The 10,074-nt window shown below is 36.1% G+C and overlaps 1 long non-coding RNA gene across 2 annotated transcripts in view; it reads left to right on the forward strand.

Moving 5' to 3' along the window:
- Positions 1 to 4,459: 4,459 nt before the first annotated feature.
- The window catches only part of LOC108526341 (uncharacterized), a 19,535-nt gene continuing 13,920 nt past the window's right edge, over positions 4,460 to 10,074 (forward strand). For both annotated transcript variants that reach the window (XR_001884496.1, XR_001884497.1), the window contains exon 1: positions 4,460 to 4,589. This is a non-coding gene — a long non-coding RNA (uncharacterized LOC108526341). The remainder of the gene's footprint in view (positions 4,590 to 10,074) is intronic.

Here is a 10,074-nt window from a genome sequence, read left to right on the forward strand (position 1 = left end):
TATTCACTTTTCCAAGCATGTAAGCAGATGTTACCACTGTAGGAATGAGTTAGGGCCTTCTTTGGTTTTTCTACACCCAGGAAAACTTCAGTAAGAATAGTTATAATTGGCCCCATCAAATAGGATGCCTTCTCCTGCTAACAACGTAAATATATAGTTGAGAGGAGATAAACCAATCCCTTTATTTAAGGCATTTCAAGCAGAGCGTAAGAGAGTACCAAGATAAACAAATGGCCACTGGAGTGTTTTACTGGAGTACAAAGAAAGAATATGGCCCAAGTTGAAGCATCGTTCCCTTTATAGTCATTGCTATAACTTTCTTTCCCAATCTCTATTTGGCACTCTACATGCCTGTCTTCTTACTATATGCTTTCTCTTTCTTATCTTTTATTTATTTTTACTATTTAACTAAAGGTGCTACTCCTCATTCCATATGCCCTAAATAAGGCTGTTACCTGATGTCTACTTAGAAACCAACCAAGGAGTATGCAAAAGTGCAGGAATAAAATAACTAGGGCACTTACAGTTATTTCACAGATGTCACTTAGAAGTCTAGGGGACTAGGTTTAGAACAGGCTTAAGATATATAAAGGAGTGATGAGAGGCCGGCTAGAATATCACATTGCTATCAGGATAAATATACCTCAAAGGAAAAATATGTGTTATGAAATATAACACCATCCAATGAGAACAAGTAAAATGTTAGCTCACACTGTATGAGTCATTGGTAATGTATTTTGTGGTCTTCTCTTCTTTTGATTAACAACATAACAATAAGCTAAAATTTTGATGGCCAACTTGTTTTGAATATAACAAAATGAGGTGTTAAATAATCTTTTTTATTTATGACAACAGACAGTAAGAACATAACAAGTCAAATTCAAATCTAAAATGCTGATTCAATATAGTCTTTGTAGTATTCTGCTCTAATTATAGAAATTATAATAGGCTGAATTATTTGCTATTGAAAAGGCAATCTTTCATTAGATTATTTTAAATAACCCTCATTTGAATCATTTAATAATGTTACTCTTTTCTGCCAATTTACTCATGTTAGAAGGTAGCACTCAGCCAGATCACAAGCTTTTACCCTAACTCAAAAGGGTTGGAATTATAATTTCAATCTTCCAACTTTAAAACAGGAGGTTAAAATATTATGTTGAATAGAATGTTAAAAAGGTTTAAATGCCAAAATTGAGGCCTTGACCTCAATTTTTCCTTATTAAAAGAGTTTCTCTATCTTTTCCGGTTGAACCACAATGACCCTTCATTAGAGAGATTAACCTATTAGCATACAAGCACATTCAATTCGGCTGATTAAATTTTCCCCAGATTAAACCTGAAAAAGGGAGAGAGGCATTATATATGTATATATATGATATACTTATATATCATATATATATAGTCGCCATTTTAAGCTTTAATCTTCCTTCATGCGAAAAGAAACACAAAACATGTACGGTTTGCTACTAAAAATTACTTTTAATCAAGACAAACTTATGGTATATTGTGTAATTAAAGACACATATCAGCAAGCAGTGGACACTTCAACTTTGAGAATGGCAACTATACCACACCTTCTATGAACAACTCTTAGGGTATCTTCATTTCAGTTCTGTTCATCATCTCTTGGCCTTGGATGCTTCTGAAAATTTCAGTTGTTCTCTTGCCATTTGAGTTAATTTTATTTTTCTCTTTAGAAAATAATTTGGCAACTTTTATATGTTTGAATGTACACTTACTAAGTGATACTGTAATTACATTCCTAGCTATTTACCCAAGAAAAACAAATACTTACAAACAGCTGTATACAAATATTTACAGCAACTTTGTACATGATCACACAAAACTGGAAAGACACCAAATGTCCTTCACCCAGTGAATAGAAAAACAAACTGTAGTGCGTCCACAAAATACTGTTCAGATATAAAACAGAACTATTGGTTTCTACAACGATATCACTTTATCTCAACCACATTTTGCTAGGCTCTTTCAAGCCAGATTCAAATGCTACATACTGTATTACTGCATTTACGTAGCTTTCTGGGAAAGGCGAATGTATAGGTATAGAGAGTAGGTTTCCATTGGTTTGTGGGATCAGGTGTGAGGATGAATTATATAAAGGGGTAATATAAGTAAAGTTTCTGTGGTGAGGTAAGTGCTCCACATCTTGATCATGATGGTAGATACCAGAATTTATGCATTGTTAAACTTCATGGAAACGTACAACAAAAAATAATTTTATCATGCATAAATTTAAAAATTAATATTAAGCATACTTAAAATAAAAGTGTACTTCTCTGTAAGTTTTTTTGTTTCAAGTACAGGTCATATGGGTTTGTAAACTATAATATATATTGGCCAAAAAGTGAACAGGTGAAGAGCCTGATTTAGTAGTAATGAGTTTTATCCCATGTACACAACCTGTTTCAAGATAGACTATTTCTTTTGAAATGGGCCAAGTACTGATGTCCCAGAAATCAGACTAGGATGAGATACTGTTTCATTTTTACTATTCATCTTTATTAATTTCATCCTGAATGTAAATGCAAGGTGTTCCAGTTCAGACAGATTATCATTATTCACAAAAAGCAAATAATGAGTGTATAGTTTCCCACGTATTTCTTGGTTTATTATTCCTCCTGGAGTGATGCAATGAAAGCCAGGTCACGTCTCAGAAAATCATAGTCTGTATTTTAGATAAGGAAATAGATTGATCTGCTCATGCATGTGAAAGAGACAGAATTGCCTTTTCCTTCCCCTCCTTAACTGCGGAATAGAAACCTTTGCTCCTTGAATAGAAAGGACCTTGGGCTCTCACCCTAGCCTTTGGAATGTAAATGCCTGTCACCAAGGACCAGACAAGCACCTATGTCAGTGTCTTTCACTTTCATCACCTGGACACATATCCAAAGTTGCAAGCTTCGTTTTCCCTTGAAATGAAAACACGTAGTTCCAGAGTTAGGTAAATCTCTTAGAAATTCTTATAAAGTTTTTTCACTGACTATATAGCTGGAAATTAACTTCCCCAAGGCTTTGATGCTAACCCAAGATTCCAAGTTTTCAGCAAAATTTATTCAGAAAGCTGCAACTTGGAGAAACACAAAAATAGTTTATTTATATCCCACAGGTAATCTACCTAAGATGACAAATATAGAAATGAATAGGAAAGGACATTTAGAGGAAAATTTAAAGAATGCTCTCTGATAGGTATAGTGATGTCTCATTTTGACATCAATTTGTATTTCTTTAATGACTTATGGCATTAAGCAGATTTTTGTGGGCTTGTTTGAATACATTTTCTTTGGTAAAATATTTATTCAAAACTTTCATCTATTTTTTATTGGATCACTTGTTTTCTTATTGATTAAAAAAACTTTTTATACTCTGGAATGAAGACACATAAATTGCAAATACCCTCTACAAGTCATTTACTTGCCTTTTAATTTTATTAACAATGTATTTTGGATGGAAGCTGTCTAAATATTTATTGATATGCATCTGGAATCTGTATTCTGTTTCATTGACCTCTGTATCTATTTTTTCATCAATATCGCACTGACTTGATAATCCTAGCTTTATAGTAAGTCTTGAAATTGGTGGTGTGTGTCCTCCAACTTCTTTTGCAATTTATCTTAGCTATTCTACTTCTTTTTCTTTTCCATTTAAATTTGTGCACCTGAATTTTTTAAATTATAAATCCAGGAAAGATTTGGATTGAAATTTAAAACTAAACATTATTGAGTTTTCTATCCATGGACATAAAATATCATTCAAATTCTTTAAACCTTTAATTTATTTTATCATTGTCTTATGGTTTTAGGTGCATAAACTGTATGTTTCATTTCTTTTTCTTTATTTTTATACTGGATATAATTTCCAATACAATAGTGAACAGGAATAGGGTGAGATGCATCCTTGCCTTGCTCTGAGTTTGAGGGAGATGACATTCAGTCTTCAACATTAAGTAAGACACCATTTTCACAATTTTATCTAATCGGTAGAATTTATGTGAGGTGCCTTTTATCTAATCAAGGATGTACCCTTTTACTTCTTGAGTGTGGATAATTTCCAATCAGTAGTAAATATTGAATTTTGTCAATAATCATATGATTGTATACTTTTTTATTCTTTTAATATATTGAATTACTGTGACTGATTCTGAAACACCAAAATAGACTTGCATTCCTAGGATCATTGTCACTGAATATGATTTATTACAATTGATGAATCTACACTGACATATTATTACCACTGAAAGAACATAGTGTACATTAGGATTCACCCTTAGTGTTATAGACTCCATGTTTGTTGCTGGTATCCCCACAGAATTTCCGTCTTTAAACTCTAACACCAATAAAAATGATATTTGGAGATGGAACCTTTGAGAGAGAATTATTACATCACAAGGGTAGAGCCCTTATGATGTTAGTGCACTTATTAAAAGAGACAAAAGAGAGTCAGCTTCTACTATCTCCCTCACCACGTGAGGACATAGCAAGGAAACCATTTACCAACTAAGAAGAGAGCCCTCACTAAGCACCCAAGCATGCTGGCACCACGATCTCACTCTTCCAGACTGTAGAACTGTAAGAAATACATTTCTGTTGTTTAAGCCACCCAGTCTATGGTAGTTCTGTTCCAGCAGTTTGAACTGGCTGAGACAGTATTGTAGATTCTCTGGGTTGGATACATAGATAATGACATGTATCAGTCATTTTAGTGTCATGCTAAGTAGGTTCATTGCCCTTAAGATCCTTTGGGCTCTCGATATTCATGTCTCCTTCCTCACAAACCTCTGATTTTTTCAATGTCTCCTTAATTTTACATTTTCCCCAATGTAATATGTGGGAATTATACAGGATGTAGTCTTTTCAGATTGGCTTCTTTCTTAATAATATTCATTTCAGTTTCCTCCATGACTTTTCCTACATGGTAACTTATTTCATTTTAGGCCTGAAAATATTCCATTGTCTGATTAAATCACAGTTTATCCATTCACCCACTGAACAACATTTTGTTTCCAAGTTTTGTCAACTGTGAATAAAGCTGCTATAAACATCCAAGTACAGGTTTTTGTGTAAATATACATTTTCAACTCCTGGGCAAATACCAAGGAGCATGATGGCAGAATTGTATAGTAAGAGTACATTTAGTTTCACAAGAAGCTGTCCAAATGGCTGTACTACTTTGCATTTTGACCAGTAATGCATGAGAATTTCTATTTCTCCATATCCTCACCAACATCTGATTTGTCAGTGGTCTAGATTTTGGCCATACTAAACAGATACTGCTTCACACCTATTAGTATTTTTATTTTTTTATTTTATTTTTTATTTTTTGCCAAGTCTCACTTTGTTGCCCAGGCTAGAGTGCAGTGGCATGATCTCGGCTCACTGCAGCCTCCACCTCCTGGGTTCTAAGCTATTCTCCTTCCTCAACCTCCAGAGTAGCTGGGATTCCAGGTGCACACCACCACGCCTGGCTAATATTGTATTTTTAGTACAGACGATGTTTCAACATGTTGGCCAGACTGGTCTCAAACTCCTGACCTCAGGTGATCCACCCACCTCGGCCTCCCAAAGTGCTGGGCTCACAGGCATAAGCCACCATGCCCGGCCAGTATCTGCTGTTTTAATCTGCATTTTCCCTGATAACAAATGATGTGAAACACCTTTCATATGTCTACCCGCCATCTGTAGAACTTCTTGGTGAGTTATCTGTTTGGGTCTTTGGTCCAATTTTCAACTAGGTTGTTTATTATCTTATTGTGAAATTTTGAGTTCTTTATATATTTCAGCTAAATCTTTTATTAGATATGTCTTTTGCAACTATCTTCTCCATCTCTAACTTGTCTTTGCATTCTCCTGACAGTATCTTTTGAACAGCATATATGTATATATTTAATTTTAATGAAGTCTAGTTTATCAGTTCTTTTATGTATCGTGCCTTTGCTGCCACATGTAAAAAGTTATTGCCAAACAAAAGACTATCTACATGTTCTCTTATGTTATCTTTTAACTATTTTATAGTTTTGTGTTTTCCATTTAGGTCTGTGGTCCATTTTGGATTAATTTTCATGAAGAGTGTAAGGATTTGTTTAGATTTTTTTTTTTTTCGTTTTTTGCGTGAGGATGTCTAATTGCTCCAGAATCATTTGATGAAAAGACTGTCTCTTTAAAATTGTATTGCTTTTGCTCTTTTGTCAAAGAGCAGTTGGTTATATTTATGTTGGCCTATTTCTAGGCTCTGTGTTCTGTTCCATTTATCTACTTATCTTTTCTTTTTGCTAATAACACACATTCTTGATTCTGTAGCTTTGTAAGGAAAAACTACAAAACTTTAATGAAAGAATCAATGTCAAACTAGATAAAGAGTTATTCCATGTTCATGAATAGGAATATTTAATATTGTCAAGATCTCAGTTCTTTCTGCTGGATTTATAAATTTAATGCAATCCCAAGAAAAATCCCAGTAAGTTATTTTGTAGATATTAACAAACTAACTCAAAAGTGTATATGGTGAGGCCAAAAGTCTAGAATAGCCAAGACAACATTCAAGGAAAAGAACAAAGTTGAGGGACTGACATTACCCAATTTTAAGAATTATGATAAAGCGATTACATGGGAGTTTTGTAACTCAGATGATTTCTTACTGCTCATTAACATCCTTTTCTTTCAGACTGAAGGACTCCCTTTAGCAGTTCTTGTAGGGACAGGTCTGGTGTCGATGAAATTCTTCAGCTTTTGTTTGTTTGGAGGAGTTTTTATTGCTCCTTCATTCTTTAAAGATATTTAACAGGATATAATATTCTAGGAGTAAAGGATTTTTGTTTGTTTTTTTTTTCTTCAGCATTTTAAATATGACACGCAACTCTCTTCTGGTCTGTAATGTTTCCACTGAATGTCTTCTGATAGATGTATTGGAGCTTCGTTGTACGTTATTTGTTTCTTTTTGTCTTCCTGCTTTTAGAATTCTTTCTGTACCTTTGGCCTTTGAGAATATGATGATTAAACACCTTAATGTAGCCTTCTCTGGGTTAAATGTGCTTTACGCTGTATAACCTTCTTCTACTTAAACGTTGACGTGTTTCTTTAGGTTTGCGAGTTCTCCAATATTATCCCTTTTAATAAACTTTTTACCCCTGTCTCTTTCTCTGCCTCCACTTTAGGGTCAATAACTCTTAGTTTTCCCCTTTTGAGACTTTTCTAGGGCTTGGATGCATGCTTCATTCTTTTTTACTTTTTCTCCACTGTGTATTTGCATATATCCTGTCTTCAAGCGCACTAATTATTTCTTCTGCTTAATTAATTCTGCTATTAATTAAGAAACTGTGATGCATTCTTCAGTATACCAATTGCATTTTTCCACTCTAGAATTTCTGCTCAATTTTTTTTAGTTATTGCAATTTCTTTTGTACGTTTATGTGATAGAATTCTGAATTCATTCTGTGTGCTATCTTAAATTTCTTTGATTTTTCTCAAAACAGCTACTTTGAATTCTCTATCTGAAAGGTCCTATATTTCTGTTTCTCCAGGATTGTTTTCTGGTGCCTTATTTTGTTCCTTTGGTGAGGTTATCTATTGTGGATGGCCTTGATGCTTGTATATGTTCATCAGTGTTCGGGCACTGAAGAGTTAGGTATTTATTGTAGTCTCTGCAGTCTGGGCTTCTTGTGCCCATCCTACTAGGGAAGGCTTTCCAGGTATCAAATAAACTTGAGTACCAAGCCCAATAACACTGTGGTTTTTGTAGACTTTTAGAGGTACCACCTTGGTGGTCTTGGATGAGATCTGGAAGAATTCCCTGGATTACCAAGCAGAGACTATTGTTCTTTTCCCTTTCTTTCTCCCAAACAGAAAGAGAGAGACTCTAAAATAGAGTTTTGCATTATCAAACCTTCAGTTTCAGAAAGCTAAGCTCACACACAGAGAGAGAGACTCCATCTTGGAGTCCTTAGTTTTCTAGAACTGAAGGTTTGTTGATGCAAGTACTCCTATAGCCACCACCACCGGGATCTGTGTTGGGTCAGACTTGAAGCCAGTACAGCATTGGTTCTCATCCAAGACCCACTATAACTGCTACTACCTGGCTACCACCTATGTTCACTCAAGGTCCTAGTGCTCTACAATCGGAAGGTCACAAAGACAGCCAGGTTTGTGTTCTTCCCTTCAGGGCGGTAAGTTCTCCCAGGCCCCAGGCAGGTCCAGAGATGGTGTCTGAGAGCCAGCAATTGATACCCAAAACCTTAGAAATTTACCTGATATTCTGTTCTGTTGTGGCTAAGCTGACACTTAATTCACAATACAAAGGTGTCCCTGCACTTTTCTCCCCTTTTCACAAGCAGAGGAGCATCTCCTTGTGACCACCACCACTTCCAGCCCATGGCGGTTCTGCGAGGCCACCACCAATGTTTACTTAAACCCAAGGGATAGTCAGTCAGCTTGTGGTGAACGCTGCCAGGCCTGCAACTTACTGTTCAGGGCAGTGGGCTTCCCACTGGCCCAGGGCAGGTCCAGAAATGCTGTTTAAGAGCCTAGATCTCAACTTGGGGACCATAAGAGCCTGGTTGTTGTTCTACGCCACTGTGGCTGACCTGGTACTTAAGGTGCAAGACAAAAATCCCCTTTACTTTTCCCTCTGGTTTTATCAAACAGGAGTCTTTCACCATAGCCACCACTGCTGGGAATGTGCCACATCACACCTGAAGCCAGCAAATTTCAGAGCCCAAGGTCCATGGGGTATACTACCTGGGTATCACTGCTGGTTATTCAGGACTCAATGGTTCTTTAGTCAGCAGATGAATCCTGCCAGGACTGAGTTCTTCCCTTTAAGGCATCAGGTTTCCTTTTGGCCCAGTGTGTGTCTAGAAATGTCATCCAGGAGGTAGTTCCTACAATGAGGGCCTCATGACTCTGCCTGGTCCTCTATTTTACTGTGGCTGAGCTGGTAGCTAAGATGCAAGACAAAGTCCTCTTTACTCTTCACTCTCCTCTCCTCAGGCAGAAAAATTAGGCTACTTTTTGTTTGTTTGTTTGTTTCTGTGAGCTGCACTGCCTGGGGTTGTTGGAGAGATGGTGCAATCACTCCCTTAGCCACCCCAGCTAGTGTTCCCCTACCTCTTGTGCCACCCTATGTGTTCAGGATCTGAGCCAAGCCTAGCACTAGAATTTCCCTAGCTATTGTAGCCATTGTGTCCAAGACTTCCTTTCAAGTTTACCTAGGATCCCAGAGCATTTTGGCCCATGGTGGCAAGGCTTACTGAGAAACTCAAGTTTCAATGGCTGGGATATACAGTTCCCTTCAGGCTAGGTCTGTCCAAATTCTCCCTCCATGACTGGGTGCTGGCTGAGCTCCGCTTGGCTTTGCCCTCTGTCATGAGCCCTCCCTCGGCAAAGTGCATGTATTCTCTTTTGCTGGGGAATGAGTAACATTGACCATTCAAGATCATAGTTTCTATCCTCTTCAGTGATATAAAGTTAAAACTCAGGTGATTGCCCACCTGATTTGTGGTTCTTGTGATGACGCTTTTCTGTGTACAGATAGTTGTTACAATTTGGTGTTCCAGCAGGAGGGATGAATAGTGTAGGATTCTATTGAACCATCTTGCTCTGCCTCCTGGAAAAAATTTGTTGCTATTTTCAAGTATTTTTCCCATTCTCTCACACTTAGGATTTAATTTTGTTAGACTACTCGATGTTTTCCTAAATATATTAAATACTTTTACCTTTTTTTCCCATTCTTTTTTATTCTTCTATTTTACCCTGAGTAAACTGAAAACATTTTTTATTGCTCTATTGTCAAATTTAGTTTTTTCACCAGTCCATTGAATATGTTGTTAAACACAATCTTTCTATTTTTATATCAAGAATTTCCATCTCATTCTTTTTTGTAATTTTTATCTCTCTTCTAGAATTATTCATCAGACATTTCATACTGTCTGTCTTTTCTACCAGATCCTCTACCATATTAACCATAGTTATATTAAATTTCTTGTCTGATTTTTTTCTAAGAGGTAGCTCATATCTGAATCTGTTTTTTTTTTTTTTTTTTTTTTTTTTTTTTTTTTTTTTT

Source organism: Rhinopithecus bieti, unplaced genomic scaffold (assembly GCF_001698545.2).
Source record: "Rhinopithecus bieti isolate Rb0 unplaced genomic scaffold, ASM169854v2 scaffold_2272, whole genome shotgun sequence".
Lineage (NCBI taxonomy): Eukaryota > Metazoa > Chordata > Mammalia > Primates > Cercopithecidae > Rhinopithecus > Rhinopithecus bieti.